This window comes from Equus przewalskii, chromosome 20 (assembly GCF_037783145.1).
Source record: "Equus przewalskii isolate Varuska chromosome 20, EquPr2, whole genome shotgun sequence".
NCBI classification, from domain to species: Eukaryota; Metazoa; Chordata; class Mammalia; order Perissodactyla; family Equidae; genus Equus; species Equus przewalskii.
This window is the reverse complement of record NC_091850.1, coordinates 4,059,835-4,084,854: the sequence shown is the minus strand read 5'-3', so window position 1 is coordinate 4,084,854 and position 25,020 is coordinate 4,059,835. Positions and strand designations below refer to the sequence as shown.

Here is a 25,020-nt window from a genome sequence, read left to right as displayed (position 1 = left end):
CATCAAAATGGATATAATTAACAAGACAAGAAATAACTAGTGTTGGAGAGGATGTAGAGAAAAGTGAACACTCATACACTGCTGGTGGGAATGCAAACTGGTGCAGCCACTATGGAAAACAGGATGGAGATTTCTCAAAAAATTAAAAATAGGAATACCATATGATCCAGCTATTCCACTACTGGGTATTTATCCAAAATACATGAAATCAACAATTCAAAAAGATATATGCACCCTTATGTTCATCACAGCATTATTCACAATAGCCAAGATGTGGAAGCAACCAAGTGCCCATGAAGGGATGAATGCATAAAAGATTTGGTTTGTGTATATATACATATAGAATAGAATACTACTCAGCCATAAAAAAGACAAAATTGCCCCATTTTCAATAACACGGATGGACCTTGAGGGTATTATGCTAAGAAAATAAGTCAGACAGAGAAAGACAAATATTGTATGATTTCACTCATATGTGGAAGATAAACAAATGCATAGATAAGGACAACAGATTTGTGTTACCTGAGGGGAAGGAGGTGAAGAGAGGACAAAAGGGGTAAAAGGGCACATATGTACAGTGACAGATAAAACTAGACTACTGGTGGTGAACATGATGCGGTCTATACAGAAGCTAAATATAATAATGTACACCTGAAATTTACACAATGTTATAAGCCATTATGATCTCAATAAAATAATTTTTTTTAAAAAAAGGTACAGGGCCCACCCCATGGCATAGTGGTTAAGTTCGACGCTCTCCACTTCAGCATTCTGGGTTCATGGATTTGGATCCCAAGCACAGACCTACACCACTCAAGCCATGCTGTGGCAGCGACCCACATATAAAGTAGAGGAAGATTGGCACAGATGTTACCTCAGGGCTAATCTTCCTCAATTAAAAGAAAAAAGAGGAAGATTGGCAGCAGATGTTAGCTCAGGACGAATCTTCCTCAGCCAAAACAAAATGTGGTATATATATATATATATATATACACACAATGGAATACTAGCACCCATAAAAAAATAAAATCAGCCATTAAAAAAATCTGAAATCTTGCCATTTGCAACAACATGGATGTACCTTGAGGTTATGCTAAGCAAAATGTCAGAAGGAGAAAGCCAAGTATTGTGTGATTTCACTCATGTGGAAGATAAAACAACAACAAACAAATACGTAGATAGAATGGATTGGTGGTTCCAGAGCAGAAGGGGGATGGAGGGAGGGTGAAAGGTGTAAAGGGGCACATTTGTATGGTGACAACTAGCAGCTGGACTTTTGATGATGAACACAATGTAGTCTATACAGCAGTCGAAATATAATGTACACCTGAAATTTACATAGCATTATAAACTAAGTTTACCTCAATGAAAAAAGAATTCATTAATATGGATGCTTCATAAAGATTTAACCATCCCCCAACTGATTGGCTTTTTAAGATTGGTTTTAATCTCTCAACATGAAAAATAGTTCTCTGTGAACTTCCTAGTGTGTTTGTGTCTTTGTACAACTAATTCTGTAAAGACCATCCACAGAAATGGAATTGCACTGCCAATTGCTTGCAGTACTTAGAATCAGAAGCATAACTTGAGGCAAATGGGTAACTCCTGAGCCTTGGTCTCCTACCTGGGAAAGAGGGAAGTATCTGGGCCTTGGGGCACTGGAGGGTTTGATGGGATGATATAGGTAAAGTTCAAGGACAGGATTAGGACAGTGGACAGGAAATGGAAACTCATATCACAACAAGCAGAAACCGCTCTCATGTGTGTTTACCAAATGTTCTACAAAAAGCATATATGTTTTGCATGATCAGAAAAATTGCAAAACCAACCAAGGACTGTTATTTTGAAAGGAAACACACTCAGCAGTGCTGGGTAGAGCCAAATGCCAGGTTCCAGCCCGCTCAGTGGGATTAGGGTGTGGCTTTTGGCTGGGGTCTCTCACACTCAGCCAAGCCCCACATAAACAGGGGTCTCGCCTACTTACCTCACAGGTAAGAATGTTTTCACATTCTCCTGACAAAGGAAGTAATTGAGTCCCTAGTGATCATACTGAAAGAATTCAATGCCTACAGCTCCACTCTCAGCAGACACTTATTGTTCATGAAATCTTTAAACAGATATAAAGACGAGTACAAAAAATCCCAGAAAATCACCAAGAAGCAAGAAGGAGAAGATGACTTCAAGTTCTGAGCTGCCTTGACTTCGAACACCTTCCCTAATCCGTGCAGAGCTAGAATCTACGTCAGAACATCAAGGAGTCAGAAGCTGAAAGTCTTTCTAAAGGAGACCATCTCTTTCTCTGTTTAAAAGAAATTGAGGGCTCAGAATTCAGGGCTCAAGGCTTGGATGGAATTATAATGGAAAGGCTCATTTATATAACAATTTGAGTTCCATTCATCCAACCCACCACTGCCACAGAACCCTCCTAAAAAATAGCTCTGACCTACCCACTCTTCTGCTCAAAAGTCCCTCCCAACTCTGCAGCTCCTACCAAATCCAACCCACAGTCCCTACTTGACCACAGAGGCCCCCACACTCTGGTTCCCACCCCGACTCTCTCTGCTTCAGCAAACTCCTCACTCTTCCTACATATGCCCCCCGCCCACCTGCCCTTCTTCATTCTCCTCCTCTGTGGGGATCCTTCTGTCTCCACATGGCCAAACCCAGCCAATCTTCCAGTCCACTACCAGTAGTAAGTATCCCATCCACTCAGCCTGACCCCTCATCTCACCTTCCTCACTCACTGTCACCCCTCCTCTCTCTGGACATTGTTTGCTATCAAATACAGGAGTTCAGAGAATCCAACTGGAATGTGTTTCATGAAGCACACATATTACTTACTAATTTTGATTCCATTTCGATTGCCCTTAGTACAGTGTCTTGTACATAATTCAGACACAATGAGCACTCCCTGGGTAAATGTATGAATACTAGGAATGTCCTGGTCTGACTCTCCCAGAGTTTGGATCTTTTCCCACACACTCAGCCAGAGTTCTGCATGGTCAGAGCTGAAAACACTTGTGGTTGACACTGAACCTGACTGAGGGTTTCCCATATATATGAGATAGTCAGCTCCTCAGAGAATCCCTCCCCTTGGCAGGGATCCCTGTTCCAATTGCTAATTAATGCTGCTTATGCCAACTTCCTGGAGCAAGTGACCATTACATCCAGACTACTTTCAGAAATATACAGTGAGTATACAACTCTTTTATTCTCCTTCTTTGGTCCTGGGTTTTATGAACAAGGTGAAATATTGTAACAGAAGATTGGACTAATTTTAGCTTGAAAAATAAAAAGTGTAGGTAACTGAGGGCAGGGGTGAAAAGCACAATACAAAGTAGGAAATGTCCGGGAATGATGAGGAGTCAGTGACACTTCTGTCCTGACCTAGGGTGACCTGTCCTGACCCGAGGTATAAGGACCAAGCAGGTGCTGGCTTGGTCCTTATACCTCAGAAATAGTGTTTTCCTGCCCAGATGGTCTCTCCGCTCTACTTCCTGGTATCTATAATTTGGCAGGTGCTTATATTTTAAAATGTATGGATATAAATATATAGGCATGGATATATCATGTTTGGAGTTTTGTTCTGATTAAGAGGCACACTTGTGACAGAAAATTAGAACATAGAAAAAATTCAATGGAGAAAACAAAATACCCCATAATCTCACCTCTGGGAATTGACCTCCTTTCACTCCCAAGTTTCTGGGTCTTTGAGTTTCAGTTTGGATCAATCATGAACATTTGTGTTTGGCTTTTGGGTGACATTTTCATTGCCCTGCTGACTCTACAATGTTATAGCTGGAAAGACTAATCAGCTAGAGGTCACCTAGTTAGCCTACCTTCTGTGTTTAGAGATGGGCAGGAAGCCCAAGATAGGAAGTGGAAGGGGTGAAGCCAAGCCTTTGGTTTGTTTTTCCTTCACCCCAAAATCATATCTTTCCACTTACTCTTCAACTTCAAAATGTTTCTTGACTCAAACCTAATCATTCTCCTCCTTCCACATGCCATCGTCCAGCTTCTCCACATGGACCATCTTCTCCATGGTCCATAGAGAAAGCAACAAAGACCACCCCAAGAGCTAATATTTATTAAAGAGGATTATTAATATTAATAATCAATAACTATGAGAAAAGTACCATAATTAGCCCATTTTACTGATGAAGCCTTGAGCTCGGAGAGTTAGTAACTTAGCCAAGATCTCTGAAATAGGAAGTGCTGAGATCCAGGATATGAGTCTACACTATGTAATTCCAGAGTCTTGAAGCAAACACTATGCTATCTGGCCATGAGACTAACCAAAAAAGAAAGTTCTGGATCCAACTGATTGGATTTGTGTGTTAAACCATAGCATACACACTTAAAAGTATGGAAATCGTTAAGTGTATAGTTTAATGAATTATCCAAAGGAGACACACCTGCTAACCAGTACCTATAAGAAATAGAACATTACCAACTCTCCAGGAGACCCTCATGTGCCCATCCCAAGTCACTGCCCTCTCTTCCCCAAGGGTAGCAAATATTATTATTTCTTTATTAGTTTTGCTTGTTTTTGAACTTTATTTAAATGGAATCATATAGAACTTACTCTTTTATGTCAGGCTGCTTTCATTACGTTTGTGAATTTCAAACATATTTATGAATGTGGCTGTAGTTCATTTTTATTTCTGTAGCATATAACCTTATTAAAAAATGTACCCCATTTTATTTATCCTTTTATTGTTGATGCAAGTTTGGGTTGTTTCAAGTTTAGAGGATTACCAAATAACGCTGCTCCGAACATTCTTTTGCAATCATGCACATGTGTAGGCATTTCTATTGGGTATCTACCTAAGAGAAAAATTTTGGGGTCCTAGAGTATGTGTAAGTCCATTTTAGGAGATCCTAACAGTTTTTGAAAGTGGTTGTAGCAGCTGTCACCCACAGCAGTGTATGAAAGCCCAGTGACTCTATCCACACCAATGCTTGGTATTGTTGGTGGTTTTTATGTTAGTCACTGTGTATTGGTATCACATCGTGGTTTTAATTTGCATTTTCCTGACAAGTAACGATGTTATACACCTTTTCAAATACTTGTTGGTCATTTGGTTATCTTTTTTGTAAAATTCCTAGTCACATATTTTGCCCATTTTTTCTGGTAGATTGTCTTTTTTCTTAATAATTTGTGGGAGTTAGTTACATATCCTATAAGAAGATTTTTCCAGATAAAATATTGCAAATGTTTATTCCCATTCTGTTCTTGCCTTCCTACTCTCTTGAAGGTGTCTTTTGATGAAGAGACATTCTTAATTGTAATCAGGTCCAATTTATTGATTTTTGTCTTCATGTTTAGTGTACACTGTGACCTATCTAAGAAATCTTTGCCTGCCCCAAAGTCATGAAAATATACTCCTGTGTCATCTACTGCAAATGTCACTGTTTTAAACATCCACATTTGGTTGTAAAATCCACCTGGAACTGACTTTTGTTTATGGTGTGAGGTAGAAGTCAAGATGAATTTCTTTCCTGTATGGATAGCCAGTGCCCCCGAGCCATTGACTGAGAAGACTATCTTCTCCCCAGTGCTCTGCCTGCCTCCTCTGTCACATACAAATATTCATATCTGTGAGTCTCAGAAGGACTCTCTATTCTTTCTACTTCTCCTTGGGGCCATCCTTGCACTATGAGAGCACACTGCCCTGATGAGTGTAGCTTTATACTAAGACTTCACACCTGCTAGTGGAAGCCCTCCAAGTGTGTTCTCCTTCAAGATTGTCTTGACTATATGCTACCACTTGTATTTCAATGAAAATTCTGAAATTGGATTGTCAGTGTCCACAAGATATCTGCTGAGATACTTTATTGCGATTGTATGAATCTTAGATCAATTAGGAGACAAGTGACATCTTAGCAACACATAGCAAAACAAACAAGAACATTAAAAAAAAAAAAAAAAAACCTGAGCCAAAGCAAAACATCATAATAACAAGGAAGAAATGATAAACTGTGAAGAAATATTTGCAATTCATATCACAAAAGGGCTCATGTCCCCAATATATAAAAAGTTCCTAGAAATTAATAAGGAAAAGAACACACACTGTAGAAAAATTGGTAAAACACATGAACCCAAAGTTTATGGGAAAAAATATATAAATAGCTCTAAATATATGAAAATATGCTCAAGCTCAGTCATACTATGACAAAATTATTGAATTCAAAAATGTGACAAAGCTGAGAGAGAAAATAGAAAAGAGATTCTCTCTTCTCCAGGCTCTACAGGCCCACCAGGTCCAGCACCCTGAGGACCCACCTGACTGCACTGGGGGCACCTATGGGGCTCCAGAAGATGTTGGTGCTCAGAAGTTGCAGGTGGGGATGGCAAAGAACTCACTCATAAGCAGAACAGCTGGTGCAGTGCATATGCTGGTGCAGAGACAAGGCAGGGCTCAGGTGCACTCTTTGTCCTGGGGCCTGCACCTGGCCACTTGTGAGCACTGGGCCCTGATAGGAGACCTGGACACTCCTGTTCCATGTCCACCAGCATCAACCCATGTTAGGAGGCCAATGCACCTGTGCCCACTGGAACCTGGCACTCCAACAGCCCATCCAGTGTTGATGGAGCCTGACAACGTGTCCTGCTGTGCATGCACTTATGAAGTTCTGCATTCAATGTCTCTTTGTACAGTTGGGAAACTGAAGCCCAGAAAGAGGCAGGGACTGGCCCAGAGAACAGTACATAGGCACAGTCAAGAAGAAAAATGAGGACACTGGCTCAACCCCTCCAATCACATTTAATTTCGAAATGACAGCCCCTAAGATCTCGGTGAACCCTGCTCAGCTCCTCCCAGTTTGGGCCATTTTCCTTCCTGCATCCTCATGAGGCACAGGCATGCACAAACAGAAGCCAACTTCACAGTTGGGGGCCATGGGAGGGTAGTTAAGAAGAGCATAGACCCTGTAAGTGACAAGGGAAAGAGAAGAAAGGGGCTTGAGACAGCTCTGCAATGGAATAGGGCATTCATTCTCCTGCCAACATGTCCAGAGGTCCATAGCATGAGGGTGATCCTTAAATTTTCCACCGTCCTGCCTGGGCAGAGGCCATCTCCACAGTAGTCTCCAGAGGACAAGGTCTAGGGTCCTGCACTCCACCACTCTGGGCCCCTGGAACTGGGCTGAGCACACCCTATCCTCTAGTATAGACAAGGACTACAGGAGAGAAGGTCTGTTTCCTTCTCTACAAATTGGGTGCTTGCAGTGGCTGGTCCCAAGGGTTCTGCATGCTTGTAAAGTCTGTAGACCTTGGTTCTCTACCAATGACCCACTGTGCTCTGAGGACAATGGGTATATGCTTTTCACTGCCTGAATGTCCTTCAGGGCAGAGAGGAGCTCGGGAATTAAAGATTTGGGGTAGGGCAGAATGCGGCAGAGCCAGGGACTGAGAGTCAGGGGTCTGAGAGCAAGATCACTCATAATCAGATCCTGGGAGTCCTCATTTGGAAGTAGGGGGAATCACTGCCCTGGCTGAGGTGAAGACGACTTTTGAGCAAACTAGACACCGCAGAATAGAGAGGCAAAGAGAGGGCAAGAGTGTCTTCTGAGGTCCCTTACACAGCCCTGAAACCCTGCAGGTCCTGCTCCTTTACCCCTGGGACTCTGGAGGGCCTCTGCCTCCAGGTCACCCAACTAAAGCTTCCTGCCAGGGGCTGCCGTTATAGTGCTGGCCATCAGGGAAAGACAGCCTCCTGTGTCAGTGGTGCCCCCTGAGCTTTCCTGGAGCGACTGAAGCAGAAACAGTCACGCAAAGGTCATTCTGGCCATGCCCCTGCCTCGGAAACAACATGCACCTCTTGTTGTTAGTGATCATCTCTATGGAACGACCTGGTCAGAGGAAGGAAGAAGAGCTCCAAGATCTTCCCTTTTACTTCTTCAGAGATGATGCTCTGAGAACTCATCCCATGCCAGGTACCTTGGAGTGTCCAAGTCCAGTGCTGAAAATGGCCAAGTGGTCTCTGTCTTCCAGGAGCTACCAGTCTGGAGGAGAGAAGGACAAAAGCACAGAAGCAAAACATATGAAAGGAAAGAGTAAGTGCTAACTGAAAAATAAAGCAGGGTGATATGAGGGAGGGCTGGGGGTGGGGGGTGTCACTGGGTAGGAGGGTCTGAAAGGCCTCACTGGGGTGACATTTGCTGGGACCAGAATGACAAGAGGGAGCCAGCCCTGCACAAGTCTGGGAGCAGCGTGTCAGGGAGAAGACATCACTGGTGCAGAGACTTGCAGGCAGAAGTGAGTTTGACAAGAGGAGGTTAGAAGCATGGCCAGTGTGGCTGGGGAGAGCCTGGGAGGAGAGAGGAGCAGGAGGAGGGCAGGGCCAGATCTTGGGGCCTGGTAGACTGTTAGTTATCCCTTCCTATCTGGAAACATTGCTCCAATATGTTGCATCTTAAAACTACAAGTATTTTGGGGCCGTCCCAGTGGCGCAGCGGTTAAGTTCGCACGTTCCGCTTCTCAGCGGCCCAGGGTTCACCAGTTGGGATCCCGGGTGCAGACATGGCACCGCTTGGCAAAAGCCATGTTGTTGTAGGCGTCCCACATATAAAGCAGAGGAAGATGGGCATGGGCGTTAGCTCGGGGCCAGTCTTCCTCAGCAAAAAGAGGAGGATTGGCAGTAGTTAACTCAGGGCTAATCTTCCTCAAAAAACAAACAAACAAACAAACAAACAACTACAAGTATTTAACATCTCAAGTTTGGTGGATGAAGAATCCAGGCACGTATTAGCTCTGTTCCTGTGCTCAAGCTGTCTCACAGGCTGAGGCTGCAGCCTCAACTGAGGCTCAACTGACATAAGATTTGCTCCCAAGTTCACTCAAAGGATTCAGGATGCAGTTTGGGCTCAGAGCACAAGTTCCTTTCTATCTGTCTGCCTGGGCACTGCTTCGGTTCTCTCCTTGGTGGGCCTCTACATAGAGCAGCTCAAAATATCTGTGCTTGATTCCCCAGTTCAGGGATATGACAGAGAGAGAGACAGAGATACAGAGAGAGACAGAGAGAAAAGTGGAACACAAGAGAGGGAGTAAGAAGGAAGTGAGAGACTTCTTGTGTTTAAAACAGAAATGGCATCCCTTCACATTGGCTGTATTCTATTAGTCAGAAGCGAGTAACTAATGACTCAGTGGTTACACAGCGATGTGGAAAGGATGGGTATACCATGGGTGGGACCAGTGGCTGCCACTGTAGAGGTTTCCCACCTCAAAGACTAAGATGAGGCACTTGGGTCTCATTCTAAATGTAACAGGAAACAATTGAAAGGTTTTAATCCAGAGGATGACAGTGTCTGGAATTCGTTCATTAAGTCCCTCATGGTTCTGACATTAAAATGAGGCCAAGGTAGAAGTGAGTGTTCCAATATCACATTGCCAGAACCCAGGCCTGTTTTGAGTGGTGTCCCAAGCTGTGTCCCACCCCTTCTCACTATTCTTCCATCTCTAAGTTTATGCCTTAGATATACATGACACTAGCCCTCAGGTGTGATAGATATTATCTCCTATATACCCGACGATGTCCCTAGGAAGCAGATTCTAGCCTGATCCCCACTGTACATGTTAGGAGACTGGGAAGGACCTGAGAGGCACAATGAGGTTTCCAGGACAGAGAACTGGTCAGAAAAAGGAGGTCTGAATTCAGCTCTGTCTCCTCAAAGCTAGGACCCTAATTACATTTCCAGGGAGCTGTGGCTAGCGCTGTGCTGGCTCACTGTGTACAGTTAAGGAGATGATATAGGGGAGAAGGGTGAGTAGTAACAGCCCAGCAGGGGGCTTTGGGTAGTCTGTTTGAAGGAATGGGTCAGGTAATGGAATCTTGAGAGAGTGACCTCACTTTCTTGGTGATAGCCCCAACAGAACTTAGAACTCTGGTCACCAGGAACCCACAGCCCCCTATCCAACTCACTTGACCAGACACACTCAGGAGAACAAGATGTTCTGCTGTTGTGTCCTGAATTGCAGAGGCACTGGGCTGGCGAAAGCCCAGAGTGAAAGGCTCTTCTGTTGCTGTAGACATTGGCTCAGCCCTCATCCCTGATACCACTGGCCATTTGGCAGGAGGTACCCAAAGGTAACACAGGGCAGACCAGGGCAAGCCAATGTGGGACAGGCCACATTATGATCCCACTGGAGCAGCCCCACACCCCGTGCCCCTCATCATGTGTGTGTGCGTGTGTGTGTTTGTGTGTGTGTGAGTGGAGGAGGGAAAGCAAGGGATGAATGGCATGCTCTTCTTGGTCAGGAGCAGGTTGTTAGGTATTGGAGGCCTGGTGGACCTGTTGTGTTCATCCCCCAGGTCATGGCTGACAGCATAAGGTGAGCTCCTCTACTCATATGTGACCCAAGTCCAAGAGGTTTCATACTATTCCCTCCCTGACTAGAGTTCTTTGCAGATGCCACTCTGTGCCTGAACTAGGAAACAGAAATTCTCATGGGGTTGCCCCACCGTGACAATATCCAGGCAGGCCTCGATGCCTCCTAGCCTCTCTATTGAGCAGTATTTTTGCAAAATTCCACTCAGACATCATCAAGGAGTTGACCAATGGGTCCAACTGCTCTAACTCCCTAGACAACGGGCAGGTGCACCAGGCCGCCAACACCATCCACTGGTCTGAGGTGAAAATGGGTGGAGAGGGATCTCCATACCCAAGACCCTGAGATGATCAGGGTGGCCCAGAACTCTGACTCAAAGCTAGGGACTCCCCTGGGGCCCTCCCAGGCCTTTCCAACATGAGTGTCCCACAGGCCAGATCCCAAAGGAATCTGGACCTCCACATGTAACTCACCCACTACGTGGTAGAGTAGAAATATACTCCTCACTTTCTTGTTGGAATGGTAGAGAAAATATTTAATGTTGCTTTCACTTTTCACAAGGCCGCTTTTTATGAGCATCAGCACTTTGCCACTGTTTTGATTTTTTTAATGACTCACTCCAGGTATCCTGTGGAACAATCAGCTCCACTGTCCTTGCAGAGCTTCTCCAAGCCTTACAAATCATCACACTTCAGAGGGTGACTTCTACACAAAGGAGGGGCGTGGGATTACTTGATTCTATACATTTCTCTGCAACTTGTCACCTCACAGAACACATCTAATCATTGTAGGTCTGTCAGATCAGGAGCTGTGGCTTTATGTGACTTCACAATATCTCATAAAGGAAGTCATTTGCCACAGCAATTCAACCTTTCAATGTTGTTGGACCTTGACATGATTCAATTCTGTTGCCATTTCAGCAGTGCTGCAGGGAACATCTGAAGTGTGTCCTCATAGTCTGTTAGTTTACTAGGTCTGCCATAACATAGAACCACCAATTGGGTGGAAAGTCCCTGATGCTTACTGGCCCAGCACCAGGCTCTGCCTTAGTAGAGCTCCACCCAGGACATCGTCGAGGAGCTGATTGACGGCTTCAACTACTCCACCTCCCTAGACAAGGGGCAGATGCATCTGGCAACCAACAACAGCCAACCGTGGTCTTGGGTAAGTAGGGGCACACGGGGTCTCCACATCCAGGACCCCCAGGTGACTGGGGTGGACCCAGAACCCAGACTGGAATCTGGTGACTCCCCTGGGATCCTCCCAGGAATGCAGTTTCCCCAGAGCCTTCCCCTCCGTGTCAGGAGCAGACCAAGCCTCCAGTTGAGAGGGAATGTCATGTAGCCCATGCTATGGACAGTCCTAGGTTCTGACCTGCGTGATCTGGAGCAGCCACTTAAAATCTCTAACCCTCTGTTTTCCAATATCTACAGTGGGGAAGTTTGTTGATGATTCACTGGGATAAGGCACTTAACACAGGCTATTAATACTGGGACGTGCTATTGTTTCTCAGCTCAAAAAATGCCTGGAAGGTACCAGTTGTTTATCATTCTCCCCAAAATCAAATGATGCTGTTAAAGCCTAGAACCTTTTTCTGTGTGGGCTCTCATGTCCCTCCTCTTGCCCAAGTTCCTGAGGTGATGAGAGCTTCTGGTCTGAACTCCAAACCCTGATCTTCCTGGTGGCTCATGGTGATGCCACTGACTACATGTCCCTCCTTGTCCACTCGGTGTGAAAAGGAGTCAACTCTGGCACAGGATGAGACCTGCACAACGCTGACCCCCAAGACAGGCATAACAGAGAAGCTAGCAGAGGCCCTGGTACCAGCCTTCCTGGATGGAGACATCTCCTACATCACCACCTTCTCATCCACGTACCATCGCCACCTTCACCACCACCCAACAGGTCCTGGACCAGGTGTTCCACAGGTGAGTGCCAGCCCCTCCATAGCACAGTGGTGAGTCTCTCACCTACTAACTGTGTGTCTGTGAAATGTCAACACACCTCTCTGAGCTTCACTTATCTCTTCTGAAAAGTGGAGTGGTAGGAAGATGAACTTCTTAGGGTTATTGTAGGAAATCATGGGATCAGCCACGGCAGGTGCTTACTTGCTGCCTGGCTCTGCAGAAGGGGCTGCAGGATGTGCTGTGGTTGCTCACGGTTATTATTTCTCTGTCCCCTGTGAAAAGCAGTCGGCCTCTACCATCACTGGGATGTGGCCTTTCTGAGTCTGGAAAACATATGGAAAAGCACCCTGTCAAGGAGTTTGAGATTCCATCCAGCTGGTCTTGGTCCTTGTCCTTGGGGTAGCCAATTAGGGATCACTAGGGAAGCAGAGGGGCCCAGGCCCACTCAGACATCTAGGGTGGTTCTGGTTGGACTTCATTCACTCAACAATACATTAAGTACCTACTATATGCAGGACTCTTGGAGACACTTAGCATAATGCCATGAATGAAGCAGACGCGATCCCTGGGCCTCAATTCTGGTCTGTCAGACAGTCACACTCAACACCATTCGCAGGTCCTGTCCACCATACATCCCACGTGATGCCCTTGTAGCCTCTTCAACATCTGGAAGCATCTTCCCATATTCTGACCAGGATGACAGACCATGGACCACCTGAAAAAGTGAGCGGTGTTTGGGTCCAGAAGGAAGACCTTCTGTTTCTACAGAACAAGGTAGGGGAGTGTACGGGGGCTATGGCTGGGGTGGACCTAGCAGAAACCTGCTCGCATCTTTTGATTCCCATGAGAGGTTTGAGGTCTGATGGCTTCCATTCCAGGAGGACAGGAGTCAAAGAGAATTGTGGATGGGTTCCCAGTCCATCAGGAACCAGAGAGGAGGTTGGGCTGGGTTGTCTCCTAGAGACCCATCCCCACTACAGTCGCATCTCGATCTTCCTCCCCTTCTCCACATCCACCTCTTTGACCACCACCAGGTCCAGAACAGAAGGTGTGTGAGCAACCTGCTCACAAATCTGCCTGAGTCCGCAGTCCAGTTGCCCAAGTGCATGGAGGGCTGAGGTGGGCCTTCTCCAGGCCCTTCGGGAGAAGAGTGTCAGTGGGAGAAGAGACTCACACAGACTCTGTGTTCAACCTGCTGGATGAACAGGCCTGCCACTGCCAGGACAGCCACACAGGGGTCGGGGCTGAGATGGGGCTCTCTCCTAGATGGGAAGGGGCAGGCATAGGGGCCCAGACCCAAACAAGCGTGCCTTGGGAGGACCGTGTGGAAGGAAAGGCCAGGCCTCTGACTCGGCAGCCCAACTGCCTTCCCCCAGTGCTATCCTTTCTATGGTGGGAACCTGGCTGAACCAAGTGCAGGATTTCTGGGAGCCCCTGCACTTTCCCTATTTCAAGCTGAAGCTGGCCTATGTGTGTGTCAATTTGCCTGGCTTGGACCTGGAGAGCCATGCTGACCTTCTCTGGGTTCAGCTAGGGCATCTGGAGCCTACTGAGGCAGAGCTGGAAGGAGAGAGGACTGCAGTCTGGGAAGACTATCTGTGCTGGGGTGCAGGAGCTGCAGTTCCCTTAAAGGCAGTGGAGTCTTTCTCTTTGGAAAGGCACAAGGAAAGTCAGGTATGTGGGTGAAACTTCTCTTTATCCCACTCCAGTGCCAGCTCCAGAGCTCCCGCCAGCTCCAGAGCCAGAGGAAGGCCCAGCTCCTGGGTTAAAGCCAGCTCCAGCTCTAGTTTCCCCACCTGTACTAGAGCTGGAGCGAGCATGGCCTCCATCAGCCCCTCCTGGGCTAGAGCAAGCACCACCATTAAATTCAGCCCCAGTGCCAGCTCCTGAGCTGGAGCCAGATGGACGATGGACTCTCCTGTGACTTACACCTCCAGCTGCAGAAATAATAAGAGAGCCAGATCCAGCCCTGGAGCCCACCTGCTTCTGGGCTGTGACCACCAAGAAACTGCTGAGGGAGGAAAAGCCTAACCTCTTGAAGTTCCCTCCCCAGCTGGTGGCAGAGCAGCTGACGAGGATGGATGTGGTGCACAGTGGGGCTCTCAGGGCAGGTGGGGCCTGCCTTCCCTGTGCCGTCAGCTGCCCCAGACCTGCCATTCCCTGATCCAGAATACAATGATTTGGGTCCAAATCCCAGCTCCTCCACTTACCAACCCTAGGACCTGGGCAGCTTTCTTAACCCCCAAGCCTTTGCTGTCCCTACGTGGACAGTAGAGATGGACACTATGAGCACCTGCTGCAGAGTGGCTGTGCAGATGAATGAGGTACAACAGAGAGGGAGTTGGGCAGTCTGGCCCTTTGGTCGGGGAGGGGAGCTCACTGAAGTGCTGCCAGATCCTTGGGTCCATCACCCATTTGCCCAGGAGGCCTCAACAGCCTCGGCATTTATTAGGCACCTGATATGTACTTTCCTACATGGAAGACAAACAAACAAAGCCCATGGTTGTTGCTGCCTCGGGGGAATGTGTATCTGAATGGGGAGTCAGACAAGAGGGTGATCAGAATGGGTGGAAGATGCCCCTTGACACGGGCAGGTGTGAGCTGTGTTCTGGTCGTTGGAGGAAGTGAGACTGGGCTGGGAGCAAATGCCTCTTCCCATCCCCACAGTGTTGTGTCCTGGGTCATCCTGTGCTGGGTACCCTCAGTGGACAGAGGCAAAATCCAGGGACTCCCACAAGCCTCAGGTCACATCCTCAGCTTCCTGAGCTCCAGCTCTGACCACTTACCCTGCCTGGGACTGTGGGAGAACTCTGGACGCTGAGCTGGGGTGTGGTAGGGCCGGGAGACACTCCCCAATCTCCTCAGGAACCATTCAAGAAGGCAGTGCCCTGCCATTACCTGCACATCATCTGGTTCTGGCAGGATGTCAGGGAAAATGAGTACTTGGCGCCCACCATCCATGCCACCCTACACACTTCATCACTGTGGCCAACTGCATCATCACCACTGGCCTCAGGGACCCGAGCATGATGACCCAGGACACGGCCAGGGTGGTGGAGCTCTGGATGCAGATGGCCAAGGTAAGTCATGGGAGGCCAGGAAGGCCCTCTCCACCTCTTCTGCTTTCTCAACTCTCAGGATTGAGTCTGTGGTCTGAGCCCCTGCACAGTCCCTAGGTCCCTCCTGCCAAGGCCACACTGACCTTGACTCCTGGTCCCAGTGGTGGCAAGCTCACTTCCCTCCTGGGCTTCCTCCTTGGGTTGAGCTATCCCTGGGAGTGTTACTCATCAGGTCCCAGGTTTGCCCTCCCTGGGTTCCTTGGGCATCTGTCTCATTGAGGACAGGAGATGTCCACGAGGGGACAGAGGCCAGAGGAAGCAGGGCACTAGCTCCCCCTCACAGCTCACTCTCTTCCCTTCCCCAGGTGTGCTGAGTCCTAAGGAGTTTCTCCTCACTGCATGCCATCGTCTCTGCTCTGCAGAACCCCTCGATTCATGGTCTGAAGAAGACAGGTTTCCAGGTGGGCACTCCACTCTCTGAGCAGCACCAGGGTGGGCCAGACACCCTACATAGGGCTGGCATTGCCCCCTCAGTCAGCTGGGACCACCTGGGAGACAGTGAACCTGGAAGACAGGGACTAACCTGGTTGGCAGGTCTCTGAGTTTCTCTGGGACCTTAGGCCAGCAATTCTACTTCAGGAATTAGTTTCCTTAAATGTCAGATCCTGGCTTGAGCCAAATTGGAGATTTTCATGTGTTTACTTTGCAGCAATAGAACTCTCTCCTGTTCTAAGGGGTCGGGGGGTGATGAGGTTCAAGGGAGGAGAGGCATGTGCAGGAGATTTGCGCTGGCTCCTTCTCAAGAGGTGAAGGGAGAGCAATGATGACAGTCAGACGACACTGAGCCCTCAGGAGACCCTGGGAGGCAGGCAGAGTTCTTACACTTTCCAGATGAGGAAAGAGGCCCAGGGAGGCCTGGGCAGCCCCAATGTCACACAGCAGTGTTGGAGCTGGGATTGATCTAGGTTCTGAGCACCCTGGAGATGGGAGCAGCAGAGGGCCCAGGTGACCCAAGTCAGATGTCCAGGGTCTGAGGTCAGGGGCCTGAGGGAACATGTGGAGGAGAGTATGACCTCACTGACCCTGTCCTTGACCCTGGCAGGAGGCAACCTCCATGATGATCACCCTGCAGATCGGCCCCCCAAGGAGCCCAGGAGAGGCAGCAGCAGCACGTGAGGGTACCTGTGGGGGAGGGGCCCAGGAGTCAGAGGAGAGGGGGCTCCCCCCCTCTAAGCTGCAGGTGTCCACCAGGAGAGAGGCCTTCCTCCGCCAGCCCAGCTCCTGGTGCCACAGAGCCTGAAAGGCCTGCATTTGAAGTGACCAGGAGGAGGTTTGGAAGGGCTGGGTGCAGGATGGATTTGGGGTGGGGAGGGGCAGGGACCATATACCCTGGGATTTGCCAAAAGCCAGCCCTGGGAGGTGAGCGGCATGGTGCCTCTGGAGGGGAGAGGAGGAGAGAATTGGGGGGAGGCTGCTAAAGGTCCTGCGGTGCTCTAAGTGGGAGCCTGGGGTGGCCAGGAGGCTTGAGTGAGGGATTTTAGAGGAGGGTCTTTGGGGTCCCCTGAGAGCAGAGGCTCATCACCACCCCCACCCCAATGGCACAGGGTGTTGCCCCCTTCCTTGGCACATAATTCAGTTACCTGCAGTTGCTGGAAAATGTGATGGAGGATTATCTGGAGATGAGTGAGCCTGGAGGTGGGGCCAGGAGATGAGGATCCTGAGGTTTGGGAGGAGAGAGCCCCACAGTGAGCCCTGAGCTCTCAGCACTTGGCAAACCTCCTCTCACGAAAGCCTCACAGCCACCCCTGGGAGCCGGGGCCTCAGGACCATCTTAGCAATGAATGAACTGAGGACCCACATAAGCTGCCATCCAGCTTCTCTGGGCTGGTGAAGCTCAGAGCTGCCTGACTGCAGAGCTGCAGGAGGTTGTGCCTGAGCTGGACTCAGTCTCTCCCTCAGGCCCCGCTCATGGAGTGAGTGAAGTCAGGCCCCTCCAAGTCAGGAAATACATCAGTGGCTGAGCTGTCCCTTCCTGCCTGAGGCCTCAGTCTCCCCATCCGTCATCAGAGAGGGTTGGGTTACAAGGTCTCTGGCCTCGGCTCCCCTGTCCCCCCTGCTGTGGAGCCCAGAGGCTGGTGCAGGTCCCAGTCCTATTTCCAGAAGTGCCTGCCCCCCAGCAGTAGTGCAACATGAGAAGAGGTGGGGATGGGGGCTCGTTATGGGCTAAGTGAGCTGTTTCTCATGGACTTTGGCTGTCTGCCTTCCAGAACAATGTGATCAACTTTCAGAAAAGGGATGAGGTAAGCAGCTGTCGCCTCACTGTGGGACAGTGGGGGTGTGAAAATCAGAGACCCTCTTGGACAAGACCCTCTCTGGCCCCATCCCTTGGGTCTTATATTTATTGGGAGAGTTAGATACACAGGGCTGGGGATCCCATCACATTGGCGGGTGGGGGAAGGGGCTGGATCAAGGACATTTTCCTGAGGAGGAACTATTTCAACCCAACGATGAGCACAGGCAAGTCCTGGATGGAATTGGGGGGAAGGAGGGTTCCCAAGTGGGCAAAGACCCCAGACTGGCTCCCTGCCCCTCTCCTCAATCCCTACAAGACCCCTGCAGGATCCCCTACCTGCAGGCCCTGTCTGCATCCTGTCCTTCCTGTGTCCCAGCAATTGAAAGTAATTGAAGACATCTCGCTACTCCAGGAGACTGAGCATCATTACAACCTTGAGCCCCAGGAGCAATTTGGGTCCTGGTTTCAGCCCACGGAGCCCCTTAGTGAGGATAAGAGGTGAGGTGGGGCAGGAGTTGGGTGAGGGCAGGGCAGACTCTGTCTGATGGCCAGCTCCAATGCCCGTGGCCATGGTTGTCTGGTCAGCCCCAGATCTTGTTTCATGGTGACCCCGGGGGCACCGGGACTCCAGCTGCTGGCAGGCTCTGAGACGGACACCTGAGGTGTGGCTTCTGGTAGTTCACAGGTCCACTCTGTCCTGTAGCTACAGCCTTGTCCTGCCAGCTGGAGCCCCCATTCCAGTGGGCCAGCAAGATTTGACTGTTCTTCAAGGCCAAGAAGAACCCTCCATTTCAAGCTCAGGGTTGAGTATCCAGATCAGCTGTGACTGAATCTAGGGGCTCAGTAAAGCTTTGGGCTAAGCATAGGCCTGGGGAGTTGGACAGCTGGTGCTGGGATCCCAACTCCACTACTGAGCAGTCCTGCGATGGACAATTCCCCCCACCTTTCTGGGACTTGATTTCCTCCTCTGGGAAATGGGTGAGGCTAAGTGCCAGCTCCCACATCAGGGACAAATGGGGTACTGTTGACTGAGCACTCAGCACAGGGTTTGGAGCACAGTGCAGAGAGGGCAGGGAGGTGGGTCATGATAATCAATAATCAGTCTCTTCTACTCAGTCACCAGGCCCTCAGCACAGAGCATGGACAAGAGGCAGACAACACTCCTGAGACCAGATCAAGTGGAGCCTCTTCCTCAGTAGTGGGGACACAGCTGAGACACTCAGGGTGCACTGGGCCAGCTTCCACCCTGATGGGAAGGAGAACATGGTAAGCCTTCTCCTTGGATCCCTGAAGCCTGAGAGAGAGAGGACGACCTGCCCCAACTCCCTGACATCTGCACCCCAGCACCTATTTACTCACTGGGGAGGGGCAATACTTACTTGTTGTTAGTAGTAAATATTAGATTTGAATATTATATTAAAATCCCGTTTCTTTGATAGCCTGGGAGTCACGGTATGGTTCTTTCACTTCCTCAGCTCATGTAAATGAGACACAGAATCTCACATTCCTCCTCGAATTAAGGAGTCTCGCGGGGTCACAGCTTACTTTACAAGGGGGAAGTGAAAAGAGCCAGCCCCCTTCCCTGGCTGCTGAAGGACACCCCCAAGTCCCCTTTCCTCAGAGGACAGGGTCATTTCAGTGTGGTTCACCTGGGCCAGGAGCAGACACAGCCTCTCAGAACTCCTGGGACTTTCACAGACACAGAGACAACCACTGAAATGTGGGTGTCTTTCAGATGGCACTTGCCAGGACCATATCCTGCTAAGGGACAGTGGCTGCCTTTCTACAGCTTTCGAGGAAGAAGGAATGTTTTCTGCTTCTCCTGCTGCAGTTTCTTTTGACCAAATATTAGGAACTTTTAGTTTTCTATTTCAGTCTCTGGATTACAGCAGCACTAAGTGGGGAAAACAATGTAAAAACTCAAAATGTGCATGCGGAGAGGACAAGGTCAGCGGAAGGTCATTTACAGATGGACAAGGGCAAGCAGGACTTTCTCTCCTCAGGCCTCCTCTTGGGACTCCATGGTCACTGTTTCCCTAGATGGGACTCCTCCTGGGATCTTGGTCTATGACCTCAGAATTTCTTTTCCTGCTGGTTTCACATCCAAGGGAAAGATCTGCGATGCAGCTTTTAAGGCTACATCTGGGCTTCATTCCATAAACATCATTCTCCCTGTGAACTAGGATTTTCAGCACCTCTGCACTTCCTTATACAATTCTTTTTAGGGCAGAAATTACCTAGGAGGCCCCCAGCCTCTCTGTTAGGTACATTGTGGCTGCTTCTCCCTGGCTGAGCCTCATAGATCATGGGTGAGCTCTAGTTTGCCAGAATAAGGGACCATAATCCTGGCAACTGAATGACCCACACTCTCCCTTACTGTCCAGGGTGATATCTGGGCCCCTGTGGTTCTGAGGTCCATGGTCTCGAACAATAACCAGTTTACACACTCAGTCATGTGGTTACTGATTCATTCTAAAGGGTAGCTGGGCCCAAGCGCACAGAATGTAGCCCCTGGGAGAGCCGTGTTCTTTTCCCTAGTCTTGTGCTGTGGTTTTGTCAGGGGGGCTGTGAACCTTTGCTGTTGGGACCTTTGAAAGAGGAGGCATAAGAGGAATGTGGGTGAGGGGTCTAGCAGGGAATGCCATCAAACTGATGATTCAGAGACATGCGTGGACACAGCCTGACCAATTAAAATCCTGAAATGCTTCCCATCAGGTATTAAACAGACGCTGCTCTGAGCTCACCCTGAGAACCCACCCCATGACCAGGAGATAAAGGTTACCACTTGGCATTTTGAACACCATCCCCTGAAAATATCCTGTAAGACAAGGGCCAGGTGAATTTCTTGGCACTTCTGAGTTATCCCCTCCTTCCCAGTGGCTACAAGTGTCACCCAGACACACGACAGGCTGGATTCTGTCAAGGAGGCCATTTCAGGACAGCCAGAAGCTGGGGATAAATCCTGGTTCCCGGCAGGGCACTTCCTGGTGCAGCACAGCCATCAAGGAAAGTGATTTGTTGAAGCAAAGTAGGGAGGGCTGCACTTCCCCTCCAAAGAGAAAGAGAAGTGCGAGGTCCCAGGGCTGGTTCAGGGCCAGGAGGAAGGCACTATGTCCAAGGGGTTTCTCTCACAGAGCTATGAGGCTCCTGAGAGCTGACTCGATATGTACCAATATTTAATAAGTCTTGAGCCTACTATATGGCAGAGGTAACAATTTATTGTACATTTGGGCTTCCAAGGGCCAAAAATGAACTGATACTCAACAAAAAGAGGCCCACATTTGCAGCAAGAACTATTTCATCACTTTCTTTTTTTTCACTTTGACATAAATTTAACATATATATATGCACACACACACACAAATACATCATGCACTCACACTTATTCAAAACAGAATTAAAAAAATACTCATAAGCATCAAACCCATGTTTTTGCAGCTGATCCCCTTTTCATAGCTAGTATTTTTAACTACCTTCTTCCGTTACCCATTTCATATCCCCTTTGACCTCAGCAAGCACCTGGGCTGGTCATGGTTCTCTGCCTATTTGGGGGACCACAGCCTACATTCCTGAAGGGTTTGGGACATAGGTGGTCCTGCCTGGGTTGGTTTCTTGTAGTTTTCCATTGACTTTAGTCACAGGGCATGGAGATATAAAAAATGCTCTAAGGAATCTCCTGAATTCCAGGTATAGGCTTCCTAACCTCCATTGCTGAGTAGCAGAGGGAAGTCTAAGGCCCAGAGGAATACCAAGAGTATAGGCAATGTCTGCATTGGATGTAAAGATGAAGAAGACTCAGAGGAAAAGCCTGAGGGAAAAGCAAGGCAGTCTTTTTTTCATCTTCTCTGCACTGAATCCACCTAGACAGTCACAGCAGAGGCTCCCCAAAAAGCAGGCCAAAGCACCCAGGCATGAGGCAGGCTGGGCTGTCCTGCCAAGGGTGTGGGGAATAGACACATTATCTCTACACAGCTTGCAGACCACCACTGCTGAAGACAGCCAAGGGCTAAGAATTAAAATCACCTATTCCATTGCTCCCATTTTTTTGGTGTGAGCTTTGCCTCCTCAGTCTGAAGCAGGCACTCTCCAAGAATGCCCTCTCCAAAGGTTATAATAATGATAATAACAGCTATTCTAGTTGATTACTTAATATCTGCTAAGCAACATGACTGGCAAGCTCTACATGCATTACCTCAGTGATATTCACCATCCTTGAGGGCTTTATTCCCATTTTATAGCTAAATATATGGAGGATCAGACATATTAAATGACTTGACAAGAACGGGAAAAAAATACTTGGAACCAAAATTAAATATCTTGCCAAACTACGTGTCGAAGAAAGAGGTAAAGACATTTTCCGATATACAGGCAGACTCTAAGCTGACCTCCCACAGGCCTTCAGTGAAAAAAACAATGAGGAATGTACACCAAAAAGAAGAAATGCAAACCCAGGAAAAAATAAGAGTTATGAGGGAAAGAAAAAAATTAGTGTATCTAAATTATATTAGCTTTAAAACAAGACATTAAAACACATTCTAACTAAAATTCCAGATGACTGCCACATGGGAAAAGACAGGAGAGAAGATTCAATTTAAAAATAAGTCATTTTGAGGGAAAATATAACTACTACAGATACTATATTATTTTTTAACACATCACTCCCAGAAACTGGTAAATCTTTCAGACAAAGGTAAGTAATTAGGAAGAGGATTTTAATAATACCTCAAGCCATCATTCAAATAGACAATGAAATCCCAAGAAGCAGTGGCTTATTGTCACATTACTGATGCTGAAAATGTCTCTTTTGAGATATAGATGATAGATAGATAGATAGATAGATAGATAAAGATAGACTAGATAGATAGATATAAATACATCTATATGTATAATAGAATATTATTCAGCCTTTAAAAAGAAGGAATTTCTCCCATTTGTGACAACATGAAGGGGCCTAGAGAACATTATGCTAAGTGAAATATAACAGACAAATACATATGATCTCTTATATGTGGAATCAAAAATAGTCAGGGGGGGCTGGCCCCGTGGCTGAGTGGTTAAGTTCGCGCGCTCCGCTGCAGGCAGCCCAGTGTTTCTTTGGTTCGAATCCTGGGCATGGACATGGCACTGCTCATCAAACCACGCTGAGGCAGCGTCCCACATGCCACAACTAGAAGGACCCACAACGAAGAATATACAACTATGTACCAGGGGGCTTTGGGGAGAAAAAGGAAAAAAAATAAAATAAAATCTTTAAAAATTAAAAAAAAATAGTCAGGGGCCGGCCCCGTGGCTGAGTGGTTAAGTTCGCCCATTCTGCTGCGGCAGCCCAGGGTTCGGATCCTGGGCACGGACATGGCACTGCTCGTCAGGTCACGTTAAGGCGGCGTCCCACATGCTACAACTAGAAAGACCCACAACTAAGATATACAACTATGTACGGAGGGGGGCGGTTGGGGAGATAAAGCAGAAAAAAAAAAATAGTCAAACTCATAGAAGCAGAGATTGGACTGGTAGTTGCCAGGGGCTGGGGGATGGAGAAATGAGGAGCTGATGGTCAAAGAGTACAAAGTTTCAGTTATGCAAGAAAAATAAGTTCTGGAGATCGATATACAGCATAGTGCCTATAGCTAACAAGACTGTATTATGTAGTTAACATTTGCTAATAGAGTAGATATTATGTTAAGAGTTCTTACCACAGAACAATGATAGTAATAAACAGGGTGGGAGAAAACTTCAGGAGGTGATGGATGTGTTTCTGGCCGTGATGGTCTCATGGGTATATACTTATGTCCAAATTCATCCAGTTGTACATGGAAATGTATGACATCATTGTTGATTCCTCTGCAACTTAACACACACCATATCCTCATCACACGCATACAGAAAAATGTGTAACTATGTTTGGGGACAGATGTTAACTAGACTTGTTGTGGTGACCACTTCACAATAAACACAAATATTGAATCATTATGTTATGCACTTGAAACTAACATAATGTTATATATCAATCATACCTCTATAAAAAAACCCACAAGATATAAGACCATTTGAATATTGTAAACAAGTTCAGTGAATCCCTGAAACCACCCCATTCCCATATGAGAGTTACAAGAAACAAAGAGGATGAGGTAAAATGGAAGGAAGTTGTACAAAGCTGTATTCAAATTAAAATCATTTAAGTTGCTTTCAGCTGCTGTCACTGCAATCCAGGCCCAGCATGGAAAGTCCCTGGTAAAAGAACTTCCCCCCTAGCTTTTCCCCAAGGCCTAGCAGTCATGAGCCCTTCCCCCACCAGGTTATTCTGCTCCATCCTCCAAGGAGGCTGGCAGGAAACTCTGGTAAGATTCTGAATGACAGCTGCTTTCCATCCTAGATAGTCATCTTTTAACAGAAACTCATGGTGAAAGGTCTTCAAGATTTAAAAGAATAAGTTTCTAATTGTGAAATTTAGGATATAAGGAAAGCCACAGAAGGTCTTTTCAGCATCTCAGAACTCATAATGCAAAAATAGCCCTGTCTTCAAAAGGCCAGCCCTTGGCCTTTTGTGCAGAGTACGGTAAGGCCCAGACGGTATGAAGCACAGGTTGTATGCAGCACTATCCTCACTCCAACAGAACTATCTCACTGGACATGCCCCAGCGGGTCTTTTAAAATAAGCTACAGAACACAAAGAAAGAAAATCTTTGTTGAAAGGGAAAATTTTACAGGTCACATCAGAGGAAAACCTTCTAGAATTTTCATAGCTTATAACAAACAGTCTGACCTGTTTCATCCTTATGGGTACATCAAGAGGATTTCCATAATAAATACTTTTCATTTTCAGCTCAAAAACACCTAGCTGCTTTAAAAAACTCCAAAACAAAAACAAAATCCCAGAAACATGAATTTTTTTTTTAAGATGATAAAGTAATAACACACTAGTGGCTTCTAAACAAAAGAATAATTTTTGGTAAGGAATGTAGAGGATGGCACTATCACTGTGAAATGATGGAACGGATCCAGAACAATCCAGATGGTGATTAACGATGAAGAAGTTTCATCAAATGCCGGGAATAGTCACTTCGAAATCAAATTCTCATCATCATCCTTGGAAGCATTTCCGGAACTTTCCTTTGGACACAAGTTTTTGGCTTGAAAAATACCAGACATAATATCAAACAAAACAGAACCAACAGCAGAGGGAGGTCAATCCTGCTTTGTCAGGCACCGAAAGGGAATTAGTGCCTGTTGGCCACATCTCTAGGAGCTCCACTGGATGAGGGCTTTCACCAAGACCATACGCGTCCACTCAACAAGGGGATTCCTCGGGCATGTTCTCCTTATTCCCCTTACCCCATCAAAACCAAAACAAGATAACCCAGAGAGAGAGACAGAGAAGACATGTTAAAGCTTGAGTTCCTTACTTAAAGCATGCAAAGCATCTAACTGTCA

General features: G+C 47.4%; 1 long non-coding RNA gene across 5 annotated transcripts in view; it reads right to left on the bottom strand.

Annotated features, from left to right (window-relative positions):
- LOC103543225 (uncharacterized) overlaps window positions 1-25,020 on the bottom strand; it is a 209,731-nt gene that overhangs the window by 152,642 nt on the left and 32,069 nt on the right. For 2 of the 5 annotated variants that reach the window (XR_011530264.1, XR_011530262.1), the window contains one exon: window positions 5,802-8,007. The exons of the other annotated variants lie outside the window; for them this stretch is intronic. This is a non-coding gene — a long non-coding RNA (uncharacterized lncRNA). Of the gene's footprint in view, window positions 1-5,801; window positions 8,008-25,020 lie in introns of those variants that run through there. 5 annotated transcript variants of the gene reach the window in all.